The following is a 27,592-nucleotide window of genomic DNA, read 5'->3' on the forward strand; positions in this document are numbered from 1 at the left end:
GATCAGCTGCCTCCTGCACATCCCCTACTGGGGATGTGCCCGCAACCCAGGTACATGCCCTTGACCGGAATCGAACCTGGGACCCTTCAGTCCGCAGGCCGACGCTCTATCCACTGAGCCAAACCGGTTTTGGCCATAAAAATATATTTTAAAAAATTAAGTGCTAAGTGTGGCTTGGGAACAGCCCGCCAACCTGCTGGACTGTGAAGACGTCCATGTGAAAACAGCAAGAAGCACCCGGTTCCCCTAGCAGTCACATGGGCCGGCCAAACCCTCTAGGCCAGTGGTCGGCAGAGCCAAATATCAACGGTACTTCTGCAAAATAGCCTCGCCCAGGCCGAAAACCGACTTCTGCGCATGGGCCACGAAGTTTCAATCGCACTGTACGTGGGCGCCCGCACATGGTATTTTGTGGAAGAGCCACACTCAAGGGGCCAAAAAGCCGCATGTGGCTCGAGAGCCGCAGTTTGCCGACCACGGCCTAGGACAGTATGTGTGACACAGCGGGAAAAGGAGGCTCCTTTGCCCGTCTCATGCACGGAGCACACGCCCACGGTCTCATGTTCTCAGAGCCATGATCTTCGGAACGTTCCCCAGCAGGAATAGAGGTGGCAGCCTTGTGGAGAGAGCAGGGAACATGAACTCTGAAAGCTCAGGATCAAGGGCTCACCCTGCCACTTACTGTGGGGCCTCATGCCTGGGTTTCTTCTATTGCTTTCATTTTTTTTTATTTATTTGCTTTTGTTAAGCCTCACCCGAGGATATTTTTCCATGGATCTTTTAGAGAGAGAGAGGGACAGACAGAGAGAAACATCGATGTAAGAAGAAGACATATCGATTGGTTGCCTCCCGCACACGCCCTGACCAGGGCCTGGGCCGGGGAGGACCAGAAGGAATCGAACCCAGGACCCTTTGGTCCGCAGGCTGGCGCTCTATCCACTGAGCCAAACCAGCGAGGGCGTGCCTGGGTTTCTTTCAGACAACCTCTCAGGTCCTCTTCCGGCTTTGAAGTCCAAGGGCTGGGATCAACCACCATTCACATGAGATCCAGCAGATTCCCAGAATCTTTCATTCAACAGAATGAGTCCCTGCCCCGGGGTTAGGGGGTGGGTCAGCCACCCAGCTGGGGCGCCTTCGAGGGCATCCACCCAGGTGCACCCGACTCCCACTGTACTTCTGTCCTCCCCGCTGACGTCAAACTCAAGCTTTCCAGGCGCAACTCCGATAGAAATATCTCTGGGCCACAAGGCAAAGCTAGAATAGAAGTCGTTGCACAAAATCTCGGGGGGAGGGGGAGGGTTCCCATTCGTCTCCCTTCTTCCAACTTGAAAACCATTCCAGATCTTTCCTGTCTCCTTGTCGCCAGAAAGGGAGCCTAAAAATAAATCTCACTGGTTGTGAGAAATGACCCAAGTACAGAACCAAGTGACCTGCTGGCCGCACACCACAGGACAAAGACTCACCCAGGAAAAGTGCGAGTCTGCCTTCCCCTTCAACTCCCTGCACCCCTCCACCCTGAAAGAAATCGTGACCCAAACGTCCAACGCCCCCTCTCCAGGCGGAAGCAGCTCCCCATCACTGCCCAGCGGCAGGACAAGCCAGGCCCTGCAGGCGGCTGGAGCACGCATCCAGCTGGAACGACAGGTGACCAATTAAGAGGTCCTGTTCCAAGCCGGGCAGGTGCCTGGCACAGGGTGACACGTGCGGCCGGAGGGCCACCTGACGAAACCACCAGAAAACAACATTCACTTGAAAACAAATGAGAAAGGGACAGCCGCGCAGCGTCGCCCAAATCAAAACCAGACAGGCCCTGGGCTTTGATCCCAGACACCAAGGATCGGTTCTCCACTGTCTAATGACAGTTGGGGGTGGTGTCTCTGGCCCTCCCCACCTGGCCCCGTAGGTCCTTTGAAGGCCTTCTACTTGGCAGACACGAACTCGGACTGGTTTTACTTACATGTTCTCAAAGGCAGGGTTGAAAAGAGCAGCTTCAAAGGTGGCTGGGGGACCCTCAAGGGTGCAAAGTCCTGCTCCGAACACCTGTGGGGAAATTTTGTACATTTCCCAGGTGCCCACTGAAACTGGGCATGTTCCCTTCAGATGGACGCCGGCTGGGAGTTCCCTCTTTGGCACAGAAATCAAGGCGCCCAGGGCCCCCCTTAGCAGTCAGGGCACGCAGCAGTAACTCCAGGGAGGCCCAGGAGGATGGCCCCTCCCTGGAAGGACCAGCACCCCGTGGTGTCCCCGTGTGAAAACGCACTACGACTAAGCGTAGAGAAACATGAATGACCGCTTGGGGTTAGTTAAAACCCACGCAAGCACCTCCCTGGTCTCTTACATCTTCCCCAACGACTGCTCAGACTGGAGGCATGCCGTGCAGCCACCATAAAAGTCATCTTAAAAGGCAAGTTGGGGGGAAAAACAAAACAAAACAACACCCGATACGCACGAGTTAGCAAGTCCGCGGTTTGGGGGTGCGGTGGCAGGGGGCCGGATCTGTGGGATCTCCGAGCCCCGGGTGGAGAGGACGGGCTGCCCCAACGGTCCCCGGGCCCCCGCGCCCACCCGCAGCCTCGAGGCCCCCCGATCTGACGCCGACGATCACACCCCCCAGCGCCGTCCAATTAGGAAAATGACCGCGAGGAGACGCGGAGAGTGGATGACGAGGAAGGGGGACTGGGACTCGGGGGACTCAGGACAGGCCGTGGGGACCCGGCGAGCCGGCGAGCGTCTTCAACAGGTCCGGGCTGGGCGCCCCGACGCCGACCCGGCGGGGGTCCCGTGGCGCACGGCGGCCCTCGGGGACAGCCCACCCCCCGGAGGCGCGCTCCGCCCTCCCCCACCCCGAGTGGCGGGGACGCACGGCTGCCCCACCCGCTCGGAGAATAAAGTTTGTGGGCAGCCGAGGGGCGGGGCAGCGCGGCGAGGGGGCGAAACTTTGAGTCCCGGGCGGGCGGCGGGGGGAGCGCACCGGCGCCGGGACACCCACGTGCGGGCCCCCCGAGCCGCCGCCGCCGCCGCCACCGCCCGGGCCTCCCGCGCCGCCGCCACCGCGTTGCTTTCCTTTCATTTCTGCTTCTCTCTCCCTCTCTCTCTCTCTTCCTCTCGGTCTCTCATTCGCGCGCTCTCCTCCCTCCCTTCCCCCTCTCGCCCCCGCCCCCCCCCCCTCTCCAGACGCCATCTCTCCGTCTTTCCCCGCTCTCCCTCTCTCCCTCCAGCTCGCCGGCATGCGGGAATGTGGAAGTGAAAGGGAATAGGCGACATGTTTGCAGCGCGGCGCGGGCCTGCGCGCCACCGTCCCCGGGGAGAGGCGGGGGGCGGGCCGGCCGCGGCCGCAGCGACCCACCCCCGCGCCCCCCGCGCCCCCGCCGCCGCCGCCCGCCTGCCCGCCCGCCCGCCCGCCCGGGGCTGCGGGGCCGGGGCCGCGCGGACACTCACCCTGGTCCGGGCGCGGCTCCTGCGCTGGGGCCCTCGCGGGCCGGGGGCTCGGGTGCCCACCGCCGGCTGCTGCTGCGCGCCCGCCGCCTCCACGCGCGCCCGCCGCCTGCTCCGCGCCCGCCCTCCGCTCCTCTCTTTCTCTCTCTCTCCCTCTGCCTCTTGCTCCCTCTCTCTCCTCCTCTCTCTCTCCTCTCGCTCTCTCTCTCTCTCTCTCTCCCTCCCAGGAAGAAGGGAGTGAGGCAGGGCTGACGTGAAGGGATGCAAAACAGCTCCTCCTAAGCCAGCTCGCAGAGGAAGAGAGACAGAAAGCAGCCCTTTTATCTCTCTTTTGTTTTCTCACTTCCTTCCACCCCCCACCCCCTCCTGTCAGCCCAAGTTTTCTTTTCTCTTTCCACCGCAGACAGGATTTTTTTCTTCCTCTGTTTCTCTGCCTCCCGCTTCAACTCTCCCACTCAAATGGAAAGCCTGCCCGGTGTTCGCTGCCCCCTCCCCTCCCCGCCCGGTTTGTGTGTGTGTGTGTGTGTGTGTGTGTTTTTCTCTTCCCTCTTTTCTTCCTTCTTCCTCCTTTCTTATTTCTCTAAAAGGGTTTTGTTTGCTGTGGGAGTTTCGTTTGAAAATCAAGTCACGCCTTTTTTTTCTCCTTCTCTCTCTCTCTCTCTCTCTCTCTCTCTCTCTCTCTCTCTCCTGCTCTCAGAAAAGGGGAACAAAGATGAAGCGAAGCGGGGGAGAGGGGCAGCGGCAGCGCCTCACATGGAAATGGGGGGGCCCGGCCCGGCACAAAGGGGCCCGGGGACTGCGCGCCCCCCGGCCCCGGGGGAGCCTGAGGCGCCCCGGCGAAGGGGAGCCAGCCAGTGGGGTGGGAAGCGCGGCTCGGGGTGCCGCCCAGCCGCCCCTCCCCGGCCCGAGGTGGGAGCTGGGTGTGTTCTTTACTCCTGTGTTTTTTTTTTAAAGTCGGCAGATGGGCTCGGAACCGGCGTCCCCGCGCCGCTCCGAACTGCACACGAGCCTGGGAACAGCTGTTTGCAGCGCCCTGGACAGCCAGGCTCGAGGGCGCGGCGCGGGCTGCGAGCGCGCGCGCGCGCGCGGGGCAGGGGCTGGAGGAGCGGGGGTCGGGGGGGTGCGGGGGGAGGTGTCGGCCCCCGGGGGCCCTCCAATCCCAGGGCCCGGCCCCGGCCCCGCGGGCACTGCTGGGGGGCGTCGAGGCGTGGCCATTCGCCGCGCAGGGTCAGGCCCTGGCGCCTCCCTGCGGGGGGCTTGGCACGGCCTGGTTTCCCCCCCACCCCCCGGCTCCCGGGCAGGCCGGACCCGGGGCCTCCAACCTCCTGGCAGCCGGCCACGCGGAGCCGCGTCTCGACTCCGACGCTGTCCCCGGGCAGAGCCGCCACGGAGGGTCAATTATTCATGGGGCGCCCGGGCGTGCTCCCAAGACCTGCTCTGCCCTCGGCTTCTCGGGCGGAGTGGGCAGAGGACGGGGGGAAAAGTTCCCAGAGTAAAAGTTGGCCGCATGTCTCCTTTCCCCCTAAGTAAGTATTGAGCACCTGCTGGATGCCTGGGACTGGGACCGGGGCCGCTGCCAGGAGCTGCGGGGAAACGGGAGGTCTCCGCGGGGCCCCCGGAGTTTCCGCAGGAAACAATGCCCGAGGAGGCTGGCGCTCCAGACCAGGTCAGGGAAGGGAAGGAAAGCCTTCGCCGCCCGCCTCCCTTCCTTCCCCTTCTCTTCCTTCCTCCCGGCTGCATCTCCTTGGCTCCACCCCTTCTCATCAATTCCTCCCACACTTCCCTGCTTTCTCCGGCTTTTCAGTGGAGGGTCCCTTCTCCCAGCGAGGAGCAGATGTTGAGCCCCATTGTCTCCCCCCCGCCACCCCCCCAGTGACTGCAGCCTCCCCGGACCGACCTGCTCCTCCGCACCCCTCCCCCCCCCGCAGCCAGGAGGCCTGGGCCTTCTGAGACTGGAGCCCCAAGGCCACTGCCCCTCACCCCACCCTGAACCAGCTCCTGGTGATGTGAGCAATGACTGCAGTCACTCAGAACATGATTTGTTTCTGACTGGGAATGAGAAAACAGTAGCCTGGGACTCGGCTTGGGCAAGGAGGACACCATCGTCTTAATATCAGCACGCTGAGCCCCCCAAGACCTCAGAGCCTTCGACCACTACGCCCCCTTCATAGGATGACACATTTCTATCATTTTCTTTCCTCCAGATTCGTGCACCTAAGTCGTATCCTCCAAACAAAGCAAAGCACAGCTCTGATGGTCAAGCGTTCATTTAACAAACGCTTACTGAGTACCCACTGGGTGCCTGCTCTTGAGATGGGTGCAAAGGTCCGCAGTTAGGCCTTGCAGACCCGCAGGGAAATAAGAAAACAGCAGCAACCACAGTGCCAGGTGATGCATGCAAAGATGAACCGAGGAAGCACCTAAGAGAGGACTCCCAACGAGGGTGGTCAGGGAGGGCTTCCCGGAAGAGGCTACATCTCGATGCGTAGGCCTGTGCCAGGCAAATGCATGGGAAGGCACAGCCTGTCCAAAGCCCCCAGGGCAAGAGAGCACATTCTTACAGATTCTTGGAACTGCCACAAGTATGTGCCGCCTGGTGGAGTGCACGCGGGGGAGTGGGGAATGAGTGCAGTGTCCGGGCACACGTGGGGGAGGGGAGCGCATGGAGTGTGACAGGGCGCAGGGGAGGAGGGCGGCGGGTATCAGGGAGATTGTCAGATTTTAGCCTCTCCCACTTGCTAACTCCATGAACTTGGGTGCATAGCAGCCTCAGGAAAGAACTCAGACTCAGTTCCCCCACTTATAAATTGGGGGTCAGGAGATCTGGGGGCTGCAGAGATAGCATCTTATGTTTAAGGGCCCAGGCGTACTTGTTGCAAATCTCTGGGCAAGTTGGCTTCTCTGTCTTCCCATCTGTAAAATGGGGGTGGGACCACCCGTCTCACAGGGTTAAAGTGAGGCCTAAATGAGCCCATGCATCGCGGGGTACATGGTGGCTTTTATTCATTAGTGTGTTTTTTCGGGTTTTGTTTCTTTGCTTGTTTGTTTTGTTAATCCTCACCCGAGGATATTTATCCATCGATTTTTAGGGAGGGTGGGAGAGATAGAGAGAAACACATCGATTGCTTGCCTCCGATCAGGACCCGGGCCAGGGAGGAGCCTACAACTGAGGTCCAAGCCCTTGACAAGATTCGAACTCAGGACCCTTAGGTTCCCCCAGGCCGACACTCTATCCACTGAGCCAAACCGGCTCGGGCTATTCATTAGTTTTACAAATCAGGGAGGTGCCTTTAACAACCTACAAATGAGATTCTGTTCCGAATGACTCACCGTGCCAGAAACGCGATGCCAGAAAAGCTGTGGAGACACATTCATTGAAAGATGCCCTGTGTCCCAACAGGTGGCCTGGACTGGGGACACCTCCGTCTCACCAAGGTGGCCCAGGCGTCATCTCAGGAGCATGACTGGAATGTGGAGACGAAGGCCAGGCCTCATCAGGGGAGGGTAGCCTGCCTGAAGGACGCATAGGAATCGGAGGAGAGTGGGCCCTGGGAGCAGGTACGGGGCTGAGTTTGCTCAGTGGAGAGAGAAGCAGACACAGGCATTCACACCGTGGAGGAGGGAGGGGCAGGAGGGATGATAGACTCCTTTGCAGCCTGATTTCAATCTTAGTTCTTTGCTTGGGTCCCTCATTCTCTAAGCAACATGCAGATCAACTTGGCACCAGCCAAGTGCCCCCTGGACCCAGGCGCACCAGTGTTCCAGTTTCTGCATCATACACATGTTATGCTTCTATTATTTCTCTAGGACGCAAGTTTGTTGTGAAATAGTTTGAAAGTCAGCTAAGCAAAACTGAAAAAGACACCCCCGTGGAGCCATTATAGTTTGGTACACATCCTTGGACATTTTCTATCCACGCATTTACGTGGAAACGCACATAATAATGAAACTATACAAAGTAAATATTGTTGCCCGGCCGACGTGGCTCAGTGGTGGAGCGTTGACCCATGACCCAGGAGGTCACGGTTCGATTCTGGTTAAGGGGCACATGCCCGGGTTGCGGGCTCGGTCCCCCACTGTGGGGCGTGCAGGAGGCAGCCGATCCATGATTCTCTCTCAGCATTGATGTTTCTACCTCTCTCTCCCTCTCCCTTCCTCTCTGAAATCAATAAAATAGATATTAGAAAAAATTTAAATTGTTAAACAAATGAGCGACTAGACATGTAAATGTTATTTTTACAAAAATGACATAACCCTATACCTACTGGATTGCAACCACTTTCGCCCAGTGATATGTCACAGATATCTTTCCCTCTCTGTAAACGTCCACATTATCATTCTTTTTAAAAATATATATTTTATTGATTTTTTTTTTTACAGAGAGGAAGAAAGAGGGATAGACAGTTAGAAACATCGATGAGAGAGAAACATCGATCAGCTGCCTCCTGCACACCTCCTACTGGGGATGTGCCCGCAACCAAAGTACATGCCCTTGACTGGAGTCGAACCTGGGACCTTTCAATCCTCAGGCCGATGCTTTATCCACTGAGCCAAACCAGCGAGGGCCCAATTGTCTTTTTCTCTTACAGGTGGCTGCCCTTGGACAACCTGTCTGGGCAGGTGACCCACTTCCTTCTCTGACACCTTTTTAACTTCTCTAATGTCCACTAAGGCCCTGGGACTCAGAGGAATAAAAGCAGGTAATAGGACATGTAACGCATGAGGGCGTATTGCATATATTGTGAACCTGGTGCAGACGTTAGGCCTAAAGTCACGGTCAGGCACCACCAAGGTTTAGCCGAATCCCCTGGCCAGCTCAAACCCAGGGAGGGAGCCCCCCGATTCATACTAGAGAGAAAGAAAGGGGCTGTTCTGACGAGAAGCAGTCTACCGAGGTCTCCCTGGGCATCTCAGAAGCCCCGAAGTTGGCCCCCTCGCCCTCCCCCGCCCCCAGAGCTGAAATGGGAAGGCAGGTTTGCTATTATAAGGTTTATGAATCCTCAGGATTTCCCCAGGGGGGCGGGGGTGAGCATGCATTCATGCCACAGACTTTCCAGGATGATCATATCCATCTCTGAAAATCCGGGGAGTCGTGAAAGCTGAGAATAGGGGATGAGACACAGCTCTTCAGCGTCTCAATTGATGGGTTCGCCCGAGTAACTGCTGGGAGATTAGCAGGTGATTATTAAGATCTGTTTCTCTCATTGACAGACCAGACAGACATTTTAAGAATCACCAGTGGCTCCTGCAATATTTCATGTTCCACGTTTCGTAGTAAATCTCCCAACTGGAATCGGCCAGTGGAAAGGGCAGGACCCCAGGGTTGAACTAACAGGGGCTGCAGAAAGCAGATATTTCACAGGTAGCTTTCCCTCTCTAGAAACAACCACATTAATCTTATTTTTTATTAATTTTTTAAAAAATATATTTTATTGCTTTTTTACAGAGAGGAAGGGAGAGGGATAGGGAGTTAGAAACGTCAATGAGAGAGAAACATCGATCAGCCGCCTCCTGCACACCTCCTACTGGGGATGTGCCCGCAACCCAGGTACATGCCCTTGACCGGAATCGAACCTGGGACCCCTGAGTCCGCAGGCTGATGCTCTATCCACTGAGCCAAACCGGCCAGGGCAATTAATTTTTTAAAAAATATATCTTTTTATTGATTTCAGAGAGGAAAGGAGAGGGAGAGAGAGGTAGAAACATCAATGATGAGAGAAAATCATTGATGGGCTGCCTCCTGCATGCCCCCTACTGGGGATCAAGCCCTCAACCCAGACATGGGCGCTGACCAGGAATTGAACCCCGACCACCTGGTTCATATGTTGATGCTCAACCACAGCCACACCACATGATACTAAAAATATATTAAAAAGATAATATACTCATTATAGACATTTGGCAAATATGCTAAGGAAGAAAGAAGAAAATAAAAATCATTTATAATTTAAAAAAAACAGAAATAACTTTTAACTTGTTTGTATTTCCTTCTAAGTGTTTTATATATTTTTTTCAGGATAAATATACAAACATATACATAAATGTACAAAAACAGCCCTGACCACCCATGTGGCCCTGTGGAGGATTGTTCCATGCACCAAAAAGTCATAGGTTCGATTCCCACCCACAAAGGGCTCGATCCCCATAGGGCTGTGGTCGGCACACTGTGGCTCTCGAGCCACATGCGGCTCTTTGGCCCCTTGAGTGTGGCTCTTCCACAAAATACCACGTGCGGGCGCGCGCGTACAGTGCAAGTGAAACTTTGTGGCCCATGCTCAGAAGTCGGTATTTTGTGGAAGAGCCACACTCAAGGGGCCAAAGAGCCGCATGTGGTTCTCGAGCCGCAGTTTGCCTACCACTGCCATAGGGGGTTGTGGGAGGCAGCCAAACAATCTCTCTCTCTCTCTCTCTCTCTCTCTCTCTCTCTCTCCCCCCCCCCCAATCAATCAATCAATCAATCAATAAAAATATATTCTGCCCCTGGCCGGTGTGGTTCAGTGGGTTGAGCATGCATCCTGTGCACCGAAAGGTCGCCAGTTCGGTTCCCGGTCAGGGCACATACCCAGGTTGTGGGTTCAACCCCCGGTCGGGATGCTTGCAGGAGGCAACCAATCGATGTTTATCTCTCTCCTTCTCCCTTCCTCTCTCTCTAAACAAATCAATAAAAACATTTTTAAAAAAATAAATAAAAACATATCCTCGGGTGAGGATTAAAAGAGAACTAAAAAATATAATTCTGATGCGTATGCAATTTTGTATCTCAGAGTATTACAAACATTTCCCAATTCATTCAATTTTCTTCAAAAACATGTTTTTTTAATAGCTATGTAGTATTACATCAAACACGCACACCACTACTTCCTTAACCATTTCCTCATTGTGAATACTTAGGTTTTTTTTCTTCCTTCCTTCCTTTTCCTTTTTTTCATTTGTAATTTTTTGCCAACATAGAGGCACTGGTGAGCCTCTGGTAAGCATCCTTCACAACATCTTTGTCCACTGATTCTTTGTCCATCTTTGTTACTGATTCTTTCAAATAGTAACTAAAGTTGCAGAACTAAAGGGTATAAACTTTTAAGCTTTTTCTTTTATAAAATAAGCAAAGACATAGCTTTCTTTTGTTTTGTTTTTATTGATTTCAGAGAGGAATGGAGAGGGAGAGAGAGATAGAAACATCAATGATGAGAGAGAATCATCGATGGGCTGCATCAAGCCCACCACCTGGGCATGTGCCCTGACCGGGAATCGAACCGTGACCTCCTGGTTCATGGGTCGATGCTCAACCACTGAGCCACCCTGGCCAGACCTGTTAAGCTTTTCTTGATTGCTAGTATGAAATTGTATTCCAGGTTTTTTTTTTTAAACATATTTTATTGATTTTTTTACAGAGAGGAATAGAGAGTTAGAAACATCGATCAGCTGCCTCCTGTACACCTCCTACTGAGAATGTGCCCGCAACCCAGGCATGTGCCCTTGACCGGAATCAATCCTGGGACCTTTCAGTCCGAAGGCCGACGCTCTATCCACTGAGCCACACCGGTCAGGGCTGTATTCCAGGCTTTATACCAATGAGCTCTCCCACAGCAATAGAGTTCATCACTGTGGCTCTTACGTATTTATTGGTTGTGAACTGGGGAAGCTGGCAGTTTCCTGTTTATGGTCGATGGCGTAGGTTTCTTGTGGCATATTTTTAGTCTTATATGTATGCAAATAAGGCTGATTAAGTTACTGGGAATAAAGCAATGCAAATATACACCCTTGGTCACAGGCGGGGTCATTAGAGGTAGACGATTTGATGCACCCTGTCATTACTCCTGGAAAAATAACTTGCAAATGTGGGATGCCGACCACACACAGATTTTTTGCTTTTCTTTGGATTTCCCCCTAAATCCTGGATGATTCCTACATTTTTCTTTTCTTTAAAATACGCTTTTATTGTTTTTAGAGAAGAAGGGAGAGAGAGAGAATCATTGGTCGGCTGCCTCCTGCACGCCCCACACTGGGGATCAAGCCCTCAACCCAGCCATGTGCCCTTGACTGGAATCAAACCTGGGATCCTTCAATCCGCAGGCCGACACTCTATCCCCTGAGCCAAACCAGCTAAGGCTGACCTGGATCTTTTGTACAGTGGAGGGAATGAGAGGCCTAGGTCCTGTTTTCTAACTATATGTTATTACTTAAAAATTACCTACTATCCCTAGCCAGTGTGGCTCAGTGGATAGAGCGCCGGCCTGCGGACTGAAGGGTCCCAGGTTCGATTCCGGTCAAGGGCATGTACCTGGGTTGCGGGCACATCCCCAGTAGGGGGTGTGCAGAAGGCAGCTGATCGATGTTTCTCTCTCATCAATGTTTCTTACTCTCTATCCCTCTCCCTTCCTCTCTGTAAAAAATATCAATAAAATATATTTTTTAAAAATTACCTACTGCCGAAACCGGTTTGGCTCAGTGGATAGAGCGTCGGCCTGCGGACTGAAAGGTCCCAGGTTCGATTCCGGTCAAGGGCATGTACCTTGGTGGCGGGCATATCCCCAGTGGGAGATGTGCAGGAGGCAGCTGATCGATGTTTCTCTCTCATCGATGTTTCTAACTCTCTATCTCTCTCCCTTCCTCTCTGTAAAAAATCAATAAAATATATTAAAAAAAAAAATTACCTACTAGCCCTAGCTGGTTTGGCTCAGTGGATAGAGCGTCGACTTGTGGACTCAAGCGTCCCCGGTTCGATTCCGGTCAAGGGCACATGCCTGGGTTGCAGTATCGATCCCCAGTGTGGGGCGTGCAGGAAGCAGCCAATCAATGATTCTTTCTCATCATTGATGTTTCTATTTCTCCCTCTTCCTTCCCGTCTGAAATCAATACAAAGCAAAAAAGAAACCATCACGCTGGGAAAAAAAAAAAAAAAAAAAAAAGATCCAAGTCAGACCTTCAGGGCGCTTACAGTCCCAAACAGCCCAGCAAACCGGAAGTCATGTGGCAGAAAGCAGTTACTTCTCCTGCCCTGGAGATGCTTGAAGACCTCGGAGGAAAGAGGAACCAGCGTTCTGGTTGCTGACGATTTCGGCTCTGGGGTGAATAGACTCTCCATTGTGAAAGTGTATTGTGCAAAAAGAGAATGGGGCTTTTTGTGAAGGGAGATAAAGGGTTGTGGGGTGAGAATGGGGAGGGGAGGGGAGGAGGGGGCAGGCCTGGGTGCCGTGGGTGGACTGTGGGCAGGGCTGCCCTGCAGGTCTCCTCACCTGCACCTGGGTTGCTGTGTCCAGGGCCAGCCTACTATGGGGGGGCGAGGGGGAGGGGCTCAGTAAATGTGTATTGTTCGTAAGAACAGATGAATGAATCAGCCTGTAACCTTAGGGATCACGCTCATGAATTTCCTTTAAGGCATTAATGAAGCGCGCTGTCTGGGGGAAAGGGCACGATTGGGCAGCCATGATGGTGAGCAAGACCAGAGGAGTGAGGTGGGTGTGTGTCTGCGTGCATCTGCTTTAACCAAGGAGGGACCTGGGTTCCAGTTTGAATGTGGCACCAGCTGAGTGACCTTGACCACACTCAGTCTCTGAGTGCCTCACTCCCTAGAGCAGCCGTGGGCAAACTACGGCCCGCGGGCCGGATCCGGCCCGTTTGAAATGAATAAAACTAAAAAAAAAAAGACCATACCCTTTTGTGTAATGATGTTTACTTTGAATTTATATTAGTTCACACAAACACTCCATCCATGCTTTTGTTCCGGCCCTCCGGTCCAGTTTAAGAACCCATGGCGGCCCTCGAATCAAAAAGTTTGCCCACCCCTGAGCTAGAGCAAGCATGTCAAACTCGCAGTTGGTGGGCCGGCTGGGAGTTTGACATGCCTGTTGGTCTAGAGCAGTGGTTCTCAACCTTCCTGATGCCGCGACCCTTTAATACAGCTCTTCATGTGGTGGTGACCCCCAACCATAAAATTATTTTCGTTGCTACATCATCACTGTCATGTTGCTACTGTTATGAATCGTCATGTAAATACCTGATAGGCAGGGTGTGTTTTCATGGTTACACATTGAACATAATTAAAGCATAGTGATGAATCACAAAAACAATATGTAATTATCTGTGTTTTCCGATGGTCTTAGGCGATCCCTGTGAAAGGGTCGTTTGACCCTCAAAGGGTCGCGACCCACAGGTTGGGAACCGCTGGTCTAGAGAATGGGCTCAGGGCGTCCTGTGTTGCTGAGGAGATCAAATGAGATAATGCATGTAGGCCCTGGCTGGTTTGACCCAGTGAATAGAGCATCACCTGTGGACCGAAGGGTCCCGGGTTCGATTCCAACCAACGGCATGTACCTCGGTCGCAGGCTCCTCCCTGGCCCAGACCCTAGTCTGGGTGCCTGCAGGAAGCAATCCCATTGGTATTTCTCTCTTGTCTTTCCCTCTCTCTCTCTTCCACTCTCCCTAAAAGTCAATGGAAAAATATCCTCGGGTGAGGATTAACAAAAATCAAAATAATAAAAGTAAAATGGGTCTTGAGCCCTGCTGGCGTGGCTCAGTGGTTGAGCATCGACTTATGAACCAGGAGGTCGTGGTTTGATTCCCGGTCAGGGCACATGCCTGGGTTGCAAGCTCGATCCCCAGTATGGGGCGTGCAGGAGGCAGCCGATCTATGATTCTCTCTCATCATTGATGTTTCTCTCTCTCTCTCCCTCTCCCATTCCTCTCTGAAATCAATAAAAAAATATATATATATTTTTTGCCCTAGCCGGTTTGGCTCGGTGGATAGAGCATCAGCCTGCGAACTGGAAGGTCCCAGGTTCGATTCCGGTCAAGGGCATGTACCTGGGTTGCGGGCACATCCCCAATAGGAGATGTGCAGGCGGCAGCTGATCGATGTTTCTCTCTCATTGATGTTTCTAACTCTCTATCTCTCTCCCTCTCTGTAAAAAATCAATAAAATATATTTAAATATATATATTTTTTTTAATTTTTTTTTTTAAATGGGTCTTGAAAGCAAAGTGGGAACTCGCTCAGCAAAGCCAAAGGGGCCAGACCTTTGCACAGGGGACAGAGTATAGGAAGTTCCCTATCCCCTTGGAGCCTTGGTTTCCTGCTGTGAAGCAGCCGCTCTGACCACCGAGTGAGATAACACAGGCCGAGTGCCTAGGGTGCTGCCCGGCCTAGAGTGGGTGCTGACAGAAGCCAGTTCTTTGTCCCTCTCTCAAAATCACTTCCTCTTTGAGGCTTCCTTCCTGTTCACTTTTGTCCTGTCCCCCAGCTCCTGGGGGCACAGTGATTGTGGCTCGGGCTGTGAGTTACTCAGCCTACTTTCCAGGATCCGCAAAATCATTTTCAAAAGCGGGTCACATTTTCCGCCCTACAGAAAGCCCCAGTGCACTGGAAACGCAGATGTCATAGGGGCCGCGTTCTTTGTTCACGATATGCTAAAATTAGAAATTCGGATTAGAGATTCATATTAGAGAAATTCATATCGAGAAGTGAAATAAACATTCTCCCAGAACGGGCCGTGGCCGGGTGGCTCAGCTGGTGAGAACATCTTCCTAATACACCAAGGTTGCAGGTGCGGCCTGGTCAGGGCACAGCCAAGAATCAAAACAGCGGATGCAGCCCTAGCCGGTGTTGCTCAGTGGATAGCGCCGTCGGCCTGTGGACCATGGGGTCCCAGGTTCGATTCCGGTCAAGGCCACCTACCTTGGTTGCAGGCTCCTCCCCAGCGCGGGCCCTGATCAGGCCTCATGAGGGAGGCAACCAATCGATGTATTTCTCTCACATCAATGTTTCTCTCTGTCTTTCCTTCTCCCTTCCACTGTCCCTAAAAATCAATGGAGAAATATCCTCGGGTGAGGATTAAAAACAAACAAACAAAAAAGAAATAATGAATGCATAAATAAGTGGAACAACAAACTGATGTTTCTCTCTTTACCCCTTCCTCTCTCTCTAAAATCAATAAATAAAAATAATTTTTTAAATTCTTCAAAATAGCTTTCGGGTAAAGGAGGGAATCAAGAACCAGGTATTTTTTTTTAAAAAATATATTTTATTGATTTTCTACAGAGAGGAAGGGAGAGAGATAGAGAGTTAGAAACATCGATGAGAGAGAAACATCGATCAGCTACTTCCTGCACATCTCCTACTGGGGATGTGCCTGCAACCCAGGTACATGCCCTTGACTGGAATCGAACCCGGGACCCTTCAGTCCGCAGGCCGACGCTCTATTCACTGAGCCAAACCGGTTCCGGCAAGAACCACGTATTAATTAAGAAAATAACACAGCCCTAGCCCGTTTGGCTCAGTGGATGGACATTGGCCTGCGGACTGAAGGGTCCCTGGTTCGATTCTGGCCGAGGGCACATGGCCGGGTTGTGGCCCGATCCCCAGCAGGGGGCGTGCCGAAGGCAGCGGGTCAATGATTCTCTCTCGCCATTGTTATTTCTTGCTCCCTCTCCCTTCCTCTCAGAAATCAGTAAAAATATAAATATTTTTTAAAAAGAAAATAACACAAAGAATTGCACTTATGAAAACCAACAGGACACATGCAAACCTTTGCCCAAAAAGTTTTGTAGCTCATTCAACCCAGAAAAAGTTAAAATATTCATAAAATCACTTAGAAACATTAAAAACAACACCCCAAATAAAGATGAGGAAGGAAGGAATCAGTAAAAAAAACAAAACAAACAGAAAATAATAAATCAGAAACTAGAAAAACAGTCAAAGTTCCTTGAACTGGTTCCTGTAGTTAAAGCAGAGACTAAGTCATACAATGGACATTCGCAATAAAGAAAGCAATAAAACAGAAATGAACCCAACTGAAGGCGAAGTAAATGGTGGCCATCACAAGAGAAATAAGCTAAAAATAGAAAAGGATATTATGTGAAATTGCTGACAAATTTGAAAATGAGTGAAATTGTTTTCTGGGTTAAAAAAACAAACAAACACAAAAAACACCTAGAAGTTTCCTCTATTTGAGAAAAATCAGAAGTAGAAAATGCAGACTACCTCCTTGGGTTTCTGCTCAAATGTTCTCTGGACAGAAACTCTCCTGATTATCTTTTTGCTTTTTTTTTTTGCTTTTTAATTCATCTGAGAGAGAGAAACATCGATTTATTGTTCCACTCATTCATTGATTCTTTTTCCTTTTATTTTTATTTATTTATTTTTTAAATATATTTTATTGATTTTTCACAGAGAGGACGGGAGAGAGATAGAGAGTTAGAAACATCGATGAGAGAGAAACATCGATCAGCCGCCTCCTGCACATCTCCCACTGGGGACATGCCCACAACCCAGGCACATGCCCTTGACCGGAATCGAACCTGGGACCCTTCAGTCCGCAGGCCGACGCTCTATCCACTAAGCCAAATCGGTTTCGGCCTTTTTCTTTTTTTAAAATATATTTCTTTATTGCTTTCGGAGAGGAAGGGAGAAGGAGAGAGAGATAGAAACATCAATGAGGAGAGAGAATCACTGATTGGCTGCCTCCTGCACTCCCCACACTGGGGATTGAGCCCACAACCCAGGCATATGCCCTGACCGGGAATCGAACCTGGTACCCTTCAGTCTGTCGGCTGACGCTCTATCCACTGAGCCAAACCAGCTAGGGCAAGAGGGGTGTTCTTAATACACCTATATCAAGAAAGAGGAAAACCTGCCCTAGCTAGTTTGGTTCGATGGATAGAGTGTCAGCCCGCAGACTGAAGGGTCCCAGATGTGATTCCCATCAAGGGCACATGCCCGGGTTGCAGGCTCGGTCCCCCAGTGGGGGGCGTGCAGGAGGCAGCCGATCAATGATTCTCTCTCACTGATGTTTCTGTCTCTCTCTCCCTCTCCCTTCCTCTCTGAAATCAATAAAAACCTATTTTTAAAAAGAGGAAAAGCATAGCGTGTAACGGGAAATTCACATAACAGAGAGCCCCGCTGTCGACCTGAGATGCTCAGAGGCCCCTTTCGATCTCCACTGGCGCCTCCACCTGGTTGTCAGTAATGACACCTGCTTCTTCTCCAAGCATCAGCCCTCAAAACAACTGCAGACAAGCCCTGACCGGTTTGGCTCAGTGGATAGAGCATCGGCCTGCGGACTGAAAGGTCCCAGGTTCGATTCCGGTCAAGGGCATGTACCTTGGTTGCGGGCACATCCCCAGTAGGGAGTGTGCAGGAGGCAGCTGATGGATGTTTCTAACTTCCTTCTCCCTCTCCCTTCCTCTCTGTAAAAAAATAAATAAGATATATATATATTTTTTTAAATATATTTTATTGATTTATTACAGAGAGGAAGGGAGAGAGATAGAGAGTTAGAAACATTGATGAGAGAGAAACATCGATCAGCCGCCTCCTGCACACCTCCTACTGGGGATGTGCCCGCAACCCAGGTACATGCCCTTGACCGGAATCGAACCCGGGACCTTTCAGTCTGCAGGCCGACGCTCTATCCACTGAGCCAAACCGGTTTCGGCAATAAGATATATTTTAAAAAAATAAAAATAAAAGAGAAGGAACTTAAAAAAAAAAAAAACTATAGACAAGGCTTCAGATTCAAAATCCTTTTTATTTATCATCCACGGTTGAACGTTCTGCTTTCTTTTTCATGGCAAACATCCAAGCATTTCCACTCTTATCATGGATTCAATGAAAAGTTTCAGCTAGTTTGGGAACTTAACCATTAAAAAGTCCCCTGCTCCTTCCGCCTCCCTCTCCCTACAGGGAACCCTGCGCTCTGCAGCTGCCTCGGTGCCAGGGAGACCCAGTAGGACGGGTCCCAAGGGTTTGCTGCTCAAAGAGGTTTGCAAACGCCAAAGCTCAATGCACGAATCCATAATGGTATTCCTGGTGTGAGTGAGACTGCGGCCCTCCTTGGAAGAATCCTGTAACAGTAGACTCCACTGCATTTCTTTATCGGAGCAGGAATCTGTGTGTAGCTTTTAGATCGGATTTCTAGAATTCTCCATTCTTTTTTGTTGTTGCTTTTTTTTTTTTTTTGTTAATCCTCATCTGAGGATATTTTCCCATTGATTTTTAGAGAGGGTGGAAGAGAGGGGGAGAGACTGAGAGAAAAATCGATGTGAGAGAGACCCATTGATTGGTTGCAAGCCTGCAACTGAGGTACGTGCCCTTGACCTGAATCGAACCCAGGACCCTTCTGTCTGAGGCCTGATGCTCTAACCACTGAGCACCTGGGCTAGAATTCTCCATTCTTAAGGAGCAGTTTCCAGAATAACCAGGGTTCTCCCTGATTGGCCGTCCTGAGGATGGGCTGGGGGAGCGGGAGGGAATGAAGGCTCATGCTGACCAGCAGAAGGTGGAGGGAGCCCAGAATCTTTGAGAAGTCAGTCCTTTTGGGGGCGAATCTTGGGGACCAGACGCCTCTGGGACAGAGAACTCCGTCCTCTACGAAACCTTAGTCCAATGGTTCTCAACCTTCTGGCCCTTTAAATACAGTTCCTCATGTTGTGACCCAACCATAACATTATTTTCGTGGCTACTTCATCACTGTCATGTTGCTCCTGTGATGAATCGTCATGTAAATATCTGATAGGCAGGATGGTCTTAGGCGACCCCCGTGAAAGGGGCGTTCGACCGCCAAAGGCGTCCCGACCCACAGGTTGAGAACCGCTGCCTTGGGTTATACAACAGGCTGTAATTAATATCACCCAGGCTGGGAGAGGCATCCCATCATGCTAATGAAAAATGAAAGCCACCTGGGCTCAGTGCCCAGCGCCTGCAGACACTTGCCAGGCCAGGAGCCACCAGCAGAGGGCGCTCAAGGGGACCTGAGGTGCCCCATGCCAATCATTGCCCATGGTGCCAGCCACCTGTAGGAGAATGTAGTCCTGGCCCACCTGGTCCTGTTTGGCCAGAGCAGGGCAGGTACTTGGAGTCCTGCTGCCCCGGACTATGTGAGCCTTTCAGAGGGGAGGCCTGGGAGGATTGGGGGCAGGGGGTGATGCAGAGCAGGGAGGCACAGCCAGGACTTTCTCAGCCTCAGAGAGTTGCTGCAGTGGGATTCAATGAGAGAACATGTATGAACCACGCATGATAGGCACTTGTAATCAATGTTTGCAATGGTGATAATGCTGCTGCTGCTGAACTAATTCCTCCTTTGTAGCCCCCCTCTTCACCCAACCCAAACATTTCTACCCTTCACAGCTACTCTTCTTCCGAGAAGCCCTCCAGGATCACTTCGGGCCAGTGGTTTACAAATTGGGGGCCCTTCCGAATCACCTAAGAAGGTGAGAAGTTTGTTTGTTTGTTCTGGTTGTTGTTGTTTGAATGTTCTTGATGATTTCAGAGAGAGGGAGGGAGAGGGAGAGATAGAAACATCAATGATGAGAGAGAATCATCGATTGGCTGCCTCCTGCACGCCCCCGATTGAGGATCGAACCCACAACTGGGGCATGTGCCCTGACGGGGAATTGAACCGGTGACCTCTTGGTTCCTGGGCCAACACTCAACCACTGAGCACAACACTGGCTGGACTTGAATCTCTTTCAATTATTCTTTCTACTTGGCATAAAGGTTCAATGTTATTCTTTTGCATGTGGATATCCACTTTTCCCAGCACCATTTATTGAAGAGATTGCCCCTTTTCCCATCGAGTGGCCTTGGCACTCTTGGGGAAGATCATTTGATCATATATGGCTATTTAGGGTCCCTTGACTTGAATGACAATATAGACTAATTGCTCTGGCTAGAACCTCCAGTACTATGGTGACTAACAGTGGCAGGAGTGGGTGCTCTTGTCATGTTCCTGGTTTTAGGGAGCTTTCACTCTTTCCCCATTGATTGAAATGTTATAAATACAGGCTTATTATAAATACACTAGCAGCCCTCTCGCAATCCGGGACCCCTTGGGGGATGTCAGACTGCCAGCTTCGGCCTGATTCCCCGCAGGCCAGGCCGAGGGACCCCACCGGTGCACGAATCTGTGCACCGGGCCTCTAGTATGTATATAAGATCTTTGGTTAATATCTTCCTGCCCTCCCCCCTCCCCCCCTCCCCCCTTCCCTCTGAGATTCATCAGTCGGTTGCGTGTTTCCACGCCTGTGCGTTGAGCGTCTGCCCCCTGGTGGTCAGTGTGCGTCATAGCTACTGGTCGGACGGTCAGATGGTCGCTTAGGGTTTTATATAGAGAGATAGCCTTTATTATAGTAACACCCCCATACACACACACCACAACCTCAATCCACAATTTCACTTTCCAAGGTTTCAGGTACCCACGGTCAACTGTGATCTGAAAATACTAAATTGAAAATTCCAGAAATAAATAATTCATCCGTTTGAGATTGTACCCTTTCTGAGTAGTGAGGAGATCTCACGTGACCTGCTCATTCCCGCCTGAGCCTTTTGCGGCTGCATCACCGATGACAGAGATTTTACATCAGGTTTATATTTCGTGACCTTCAGAGATATGCACGCGCTACTACTTCCATCCGTCAGGCTACTCCTCTTACGAGACTTAACAAAATTCATCCCTGAGAACAAAGATTCGCAAGCGTATGTGGATGAAACCAAAACACTGGTCGGATCTAGAAAGGCGGGGAGAATTAAGGCAGAGGCATAGAAATTGCTCTTCCCCTCTCTCATCCATCCATGTCTATGGCCTTTACGATAACTTGTTATGTAAAATTATTTATGTATCTAAGATGCACCTACACTGAATTTATCTGAAAAATAAAAAAATCGATATTAAGAAAAAAATTGTATGCCTAACCGGTTTGGCTCAGGGGATAGAGCGTCGGCCTGCGGACTCAAGGGTCCCGGGTTCGATTCCGGTCAAGGGCATGTACCTGGGTTGCGGGCACATCCCCAGTAGGAGATGTGCAGGAGGCAGCTGATCAATGTTTCTCTCTCATCGATGTTTCTAACTTCCCTATCCCTTTTCCTTCCTCTCTGTAAAAAAATCAATAAAATATACTTTAAAAAAAATAAAATAATTCTTAAAAAAAAAAAGAAAAAATTGTAAATGGAAGATTATAAGAGAGGGTTTCTCGTGCCAGCAAAAGTTAATGCCGTGCCATGTTTGGCATGCGTGCCAGCGGTTGCCCACCCCTGCAGTAGGGGATGCAGAGGGGCCTCTGAAAGGCCTCTGGGCTCCAAAGGCTCCTAGTCATGCTTGAGGGGGAGCCTTTCGAAAAGATACTCTCCCAGCCCCGCCTGGGGGCGGCCAGCCTGCGGGGATGTTAGTCAGGTGGTCGCCCATCTTCTTGATCGGTTTCACCTCCTCATCCAGGAAGTGGTTCTCCAGGAAGTCGCAGAGATGAGAGTCTGCACGGGTAGAACCCAGGGCCTGCAGCTCCCAAAGGAGCTGGTTCAGGTTCGTCTCCAAGGCCAGGGCGGCTTCCCTGGCGACCTGAGTTTTGCCCCAGTCATCCTGGGAAGGTTTCTGCACGTCCTGGGAAGATTTCTGCATGTCCTGGGAAGATTTCTGCACGTCCTGGGAAGGTTTCTGCACGTCCTGGGAAGGTTTCTGCACGTCCTGGGAAGGTTTCTGCATGTCCTGGGAAGGTTTCTGCACGTCCTGGGAAGGTTTCTGCACGTCCTGGGAAGGTTTCTGCACGTCCTGGGAAGATTTCTGCATGTCCTGGGAAGATTTCTGCACGTCCTGGGAAGGTTTCTGCACGTCCTGGGAAGGTTTCTGCACGTCCTGGGAAGGTTTCTGCATGTCCTGGGAAGGTTTCTGCACGTCCTGGGAAGGTTTCTGCACGTCCTGGGAAGGTTTCTGCACGTCCTGGGAAGGTTTCTGCACGTCCTGGGAAGGTTTCTGCACGTCCTGGGAAGGTTTCTGCACGTCCTGGAAAGGTTTCTGCACGTCCTGGGAAGGTTTCTGCACGTCCTGGGAAGGTTTCTGCACGTCCTGGGAAGGTTTCTGCACGTCCTGGGAAGATTTCTGCACGTCCTGGGAAGATTTCTGCACGTCCTGGGAAGGTTTCTGCACGTCCTGGGAAGGTTTCTGCACGTCCTGGGAAGGTTTCTGCACGTCCTGGGAAGGTTTCTGCACGTCCTGGGAAGGTTTCTGCACGTCCTGGGAAGGTTTCTGCACGTCCTGGGAAGGTTTCTGCACGTCCTGGGAAGGTTTCTGCACGTCCTGGGAAGGTTTCTGCACGTCCTGGAAAGGTTTCTGCACGTCCTGGGAAGGTTTCTGCACGTCCTGGGAAGGTTTCTGCACGTCCTGGGAAGGTTTCTGCACGTTCTGGGAAGGTTTCTGCACTGGGAAGGTTTCTGCACGTCCTGGGAAGGTTTCTGCATGTCCTGGGAAGGTTTCTGCACGTCCTGGAAAGGTTTCTGCACGTCCTGGGAAGGTTTCTGCACGTCCTGGGAAGGTTTCTCCATGTCCTGGGAAGGTTTCTCCATGTCCTGGGAAGGTTTCTGCACGTCCTGGGAAGGTTTCTGCACGTCCTGGGAAGGTTTCTGCACGTCCTGGGAAGGTTTCTGCACGTCCTGGGAAGGTTTCTGCACGTCCTGGGAAGGTTTCTGCATGTCCTGGGAAGGTTTCTGCACGTCCTGGGAAGGTTTCTGCACGTCCTGGGAAGATTTCTGCATGTCCTGGGAAGATTTCTGCATGTCCTGGGAAGGTTTCTGCACGTCCTGGGAAGGTTTCTGCACGTCCTGGGAAGGTTTCTGCATGTCCAGGAAGAGGATGCGGCCGCACGTTCGTTTTGCAATTTTAAGAGATGCTCAGTGCCCTCACGCTTCACGCCGGAGCCACATCCTCACGGTCGAAATAGTAGCCCCGAGAGAGGTAGGTGTGCGAGGCCCGCAGATGCAGGTTGGCCAGGCGGGTGATGGTGCCTCCACCTCGGGGAATAATTCTGACGAATTTGGGAGCTCCTGGTTATTCCACAATAAGGAGTTAAGGTAGAAAAACGAACAAACGGTGTGTTGGCTGGTCCCGGAGGTGGCTCCCAAGGTGGCAGCTGGATGAGACGCAGGAGAGTGGTCGGAGGCTGGAAGTGGGGGTGTCCCTGGGTCTGTTCTGTCCAAACACTACTGTTGAAGCCAGAGACAGATGCGGGACCTTCGAGTGTACTTGAGGATGTTTTCCCATTGAATTTTAGGGAGAATGGAAGAGAGAGGAAAAGATAGAGAAACCTCGATGTGAGCGAAACACCTCAGTTGGTTGCCTCCTGCACAAACCCTGACCAGGGTCTGGGCAGGGGAGGAGCCTGCAACCAAGGTATGTGCCCTTGACTGGAATCGAACCCCGGAGCCATCCACAGGCCGATGGTCTACCCACTGAGCCAAACCGTCTAGGGCTAAGCCTTTTAAGATGCTGCTGACTTCGATGGTGAGTATGTTGTTGAGGATTTGGGCATTAGCGTTCTTCAGGGGTATTGGCCTATGGTTTTCTTGTAGTGTCTTTGTCTGGCTTTGGTATCAGGGTAATGCTGGCCTCAGAGAATGAGTTTGGGAGTATTATCTCCACTTAACTGTTTTGGGAGAGTTTGAGGAGGTTCGGTGTTAATTCTATTTTTGTTTGTTTTAATTTTATTTAAAAATTTTTTTATTAAATGTATTGGGTGACATTGGCTAATATGACCACATACGTTTCAAGTGTCCATTTCTGTGATACAAGATCTGTGTATTGCAGTGTGCGCCTACCACCCAAATTCAAACCATCTTCCATCGCCATATATTAGACCCTCTCCATCCTTCAATTCTTCTTTAAATATTTGGTAAAATTCTCCAGTGAAACCATCTGCTTTTAGGCTTTGTTGGGAGGTTTGTGGGTTTTTAAAAATTTTTTTTTATTGATTTTATAGAGGAAGGGAGAGGGAGATTGAAACATCAATGATGAGAATCATTGACCGGCTGCCTCCTGCAATCCCCCGACTGGGGATTGAGCCTGCAACCCCAGCGTGTGCCCTTGACCAGAATCGAACCCGGGACCCTTCAGTCCGCAGGCCGACGCTCTATCCACTGAACCAAACCAGCTAGGGCTCATTTGTTGCTTCTTGTTTGTGCCCTGACCAGGGATCGAACCCACAACCTAGGTGTATCAGGATGTTGCTCTAACCAACTGAGCTACCCAACCGGGGCCACGGCTTTTTTTTTTCTTGTGATGAGGACTTCAAGATCTGCTCTCTTAGCAACTTTTAAATATGAACTATAGTATTATTAACTACTAGTGGCCCCGTGCACGAAATTTGTGCACATTAAAAGGGCATTAATTAGAGGAAATATTTTAATGTTGCTATTTGCCCTTTCTCTATAATAGAAGTGTCAGAGGTGAAAGAAAATTAGTAAAATGCATATGAAAATCTCCCTCCTGTCAGAGTCTGGGGTGCGCCGCAGTGTTGGGGTCCAGCCCCAACAGGTCCAGGGGTTCCCATAGGTGTGGACGGAGTCGGCGATGAAGGAATGACATGGAGGCAGCGTTCAGTTGATCATCATGGTTGGGTTCTCTCTTTATTGTCCTCTTACATCTGTATTTATAGCATTTGATCCTATAAGCATGCCTCTATAATCACATCATGGTATGTTTTGGGTAACATTCTATAGTTCCTTGTTTCTTATCTGACCTTTGCCAAAAATCCTGTCTCTATCTAGTTCTGTTGATTTTAATCTTGTCTAGGTTAATCTCTGTGTTTCCATTACAAGGGCTATTCCAAGGTCACTGCTCTACTGATGGGCTACAAGGAAGTGACTGAAGGAGATTCTCCTACCCAGTAAAGGTTATGTCCTCCCAGCCTCGCTGCTTGCCTTCCTTGGGACTGCCCTGTGTCAGTGGATCTCCAGGGGTATAGGCTTTGGTGCTTTCCCTGGTGGGCAGACCCCTGGGGATGTGGGCCCAACAAGTCCCAAATTTATTGCCAACAGTCTTAGTCCAAGTTCTTCATAAGTAGTAGATGGTATTTCTGTAACACTAGGGGGTTTCACTGATTTATTCCCTTCCTTCGTCCTGTTAACCCCTAACCTGGGGAAACAACCTTTCTCAGGGAGGTGGTCCTGATTAAAACACATAGCGCTAAGAGGGGGAGCAAACATATGTCATATACACCAGGTCGCTTGAAACATAAGCTGTGCAGGTGTTTCTTCCCTGCAGCGACTGTGTCAAGCAGCAAGGGTGGACCGGCTTCCAGCAAATTCCCCCATTTTTATTTTTTATTTTATTTTATTTTTTTAAATATATTTTATTGATTTTTTACAGGGAGAAAGGGAGAGAGATGGAAAGTTAGAAACATCGATGAGAGAGAAACATCGATCAGCTGCCTCCTGCACACACCCTACTGGGGACGTGCCTGCAACCAAGGTACATGCCCTTGACCGGAATCGAACCTGGGACCCTTCAGTCCACAGGCCGACGCTCTATCCATTGAGCCAAACTGGCTAGGGCCCATTTTTATTTTTTAAATGACAGCGCATGTAAATCAGCAGCCACCTCTCGGATTGGGTTGTATTTGACTCAGAAGAAGACTTGTTTGTGATTTTGCTAACAGGTCAGTCCGAGGCTTAACCCTATATCGGCTCCCCACACCGCAGGACCCAGAATCAAGTCCCCGCCCACCCACGCACACCTCGAAATCACGCAAGACCCAGACCCAGCTGGCTCCACCCTCATCAAGTCCTGCAGGGCGGGGGTGGGGGGATGCAGTCTCAGGTCCCCTGGCCTGGGCAGGAGAGATTGAGGGCTCTAAGACTTGAGGACCATTTACATATTAGCTCTTTATTATATAGGATAGTCACCATTACATTTCCCAATTTTTCTGTTTCTTCATATTCCAATCTGGGTAGGTGTGTATTTCTAGGAATTACTCATTTCTTTTATTTATATTTTTTAAAAATATATTTTATTGATTTTTCACAGAGAGGAAGGGAGAGAGATAGAGAGTTAGAAACATCGATGAGAGAGAAACATCGATCAGCTGCCTCCTGCACACCCCCCACCGGGGATGTGCCCGCAACCCAGGTACATGCCCTTGACCAGAATCGAACCCGGGACCTCTCAGTCCGCAGGCTGACGCTCTATCCACTGAGCCAAATCGGTTTCGGCTACTCATTTCTTTTAGGTTATCCAATTCGTTGGTGTATAACTGCTCACACTATTCTCTTATAATCTTTATGGCTGTGAAATCAGCTGTAATGCCTCCCCTTTCACTTCTAATTTTAATTATTGGAGTTTTCTCTCCCCTCCATACCCTCCCCCCCCCCCCCTTGGTTCCTGTAGCTAAGGGTTTGTCAGTTTTGTTGATCTTTTCAAAAACTAACTCTTCATTTTGTTGATTTTTTTTTCTATTGTTTCTCGATGCTTTGTTTTGTTTCCTATCTCTGCTCTAATCCTTATTATTTCCTTCCTCTGCTGGCTTGGGTCTAGTGTATTCCTGTTTTTTAGTTGCTTGAGGTATGAAGCGAGGTTGTTGATTTGTGCCCTTTCTTCTTTTTTAATGCGAACATTTCACAGCTCTAAACTCCCCCTTAGCGCCACTTCCACTGCGTCTCGCAAGGTTTGGAATATTGTCTTTTTCTTTTCATTGGTCCCGAGGTGGTTTCTGATTTCCCTTGTGATTTATTCTTTGGCCCATCGGTTGTTTAAAAGTGTGTTGTTTCATTTCCATCCGTTTGTGGATTTCTCTAGTTTTCCCTCTGCTATTGATTTCTGGTTTCGTTCCATGGTTACTGGAAAAAATACTTGCTATGATTTCAATCTTTTTTAAAAAATATATATTTTTATTATTGCCCTAGCCCAGGGGTCCTCAAACTATGGCCCGCGGGCCACATGCAAATACAAATATTGTATTTGTTCCCGTTTTGTTTTTTTTTTACTTCAAACTAAGATATGTGCAGTGTGCATAGGAATTTGTTCATAGTTTTTTTTTTTAAACTATAGTCCGGCCCTCCAATGGTCTGAGGGACAGTGAACTGGCCCCCTGTTTAAAAAGTTTGAGGACCCCTGCCCTAGCCAGTTTGGCTCAATGCATAGAGTGTCAGCCTGCAGACCGAAGGGTCACGGGTTCGATTCCGGTCAAGGGCACGTACCTCGGTTGCAGGCTCCTTACTGGCCCGGGGCCCTGGTCGGGGCGCGTGCAGGAGGCAATCAATCCATGTGTTTCTCTCACATCGATGTTGTGTCTCTCTGTCTTTCCCTCTCTCTTCCACTCTCTCTAAAAAGATCCAAATAAAGAAAAAGAAACACTGATCTCGTCCCCTGACATTGCTGTCACCAGCAACAGCCATCCAGGGCTGACCA

At 50.6% G+C, this 27,592-nt stretch overlaps 1 protein-coding gene and 1 long non-coding RNA gene across 2 annotated transcripts in view; both read left to right on the forward strand.

Moving 5' to 3' along the window:
* CRTC3 (CREB regulated transcription coactivator 3) overlaps positions 1–27,592 on the forward strand; it is a gene marked incomplete at its 5' end in the record, with an annotated part of 1,283,408 nt that overhangs the window by 648,333 nt on the left and 607,483 nt on the right. The window lies entirely within an intron of this gene.
* LOC308535946 lies at positions 8,037–13,058 on the forward strand. Its single transcript, XR_013997321.1, has 3 exons — positions 8,037–8,135; positions 12,296–12,500; positions 12,811–13,058. It is a non-coding gene; the product is annotated as an uncharacterized lncRNA (long non-coding RNA).

Source organism: Myotis nattereri (genome assembly GCF_964212035.1).
Source record: "Myotis nattereri genome assembly, chromosome: 21".
Taxonomy (NCBI): domain Eukaryota; kingdom Metazoa; phylum Chordata; class Mammalia; order Chiroptera; family Vespertilionidae; genus Myotis; species Myotis nattereri.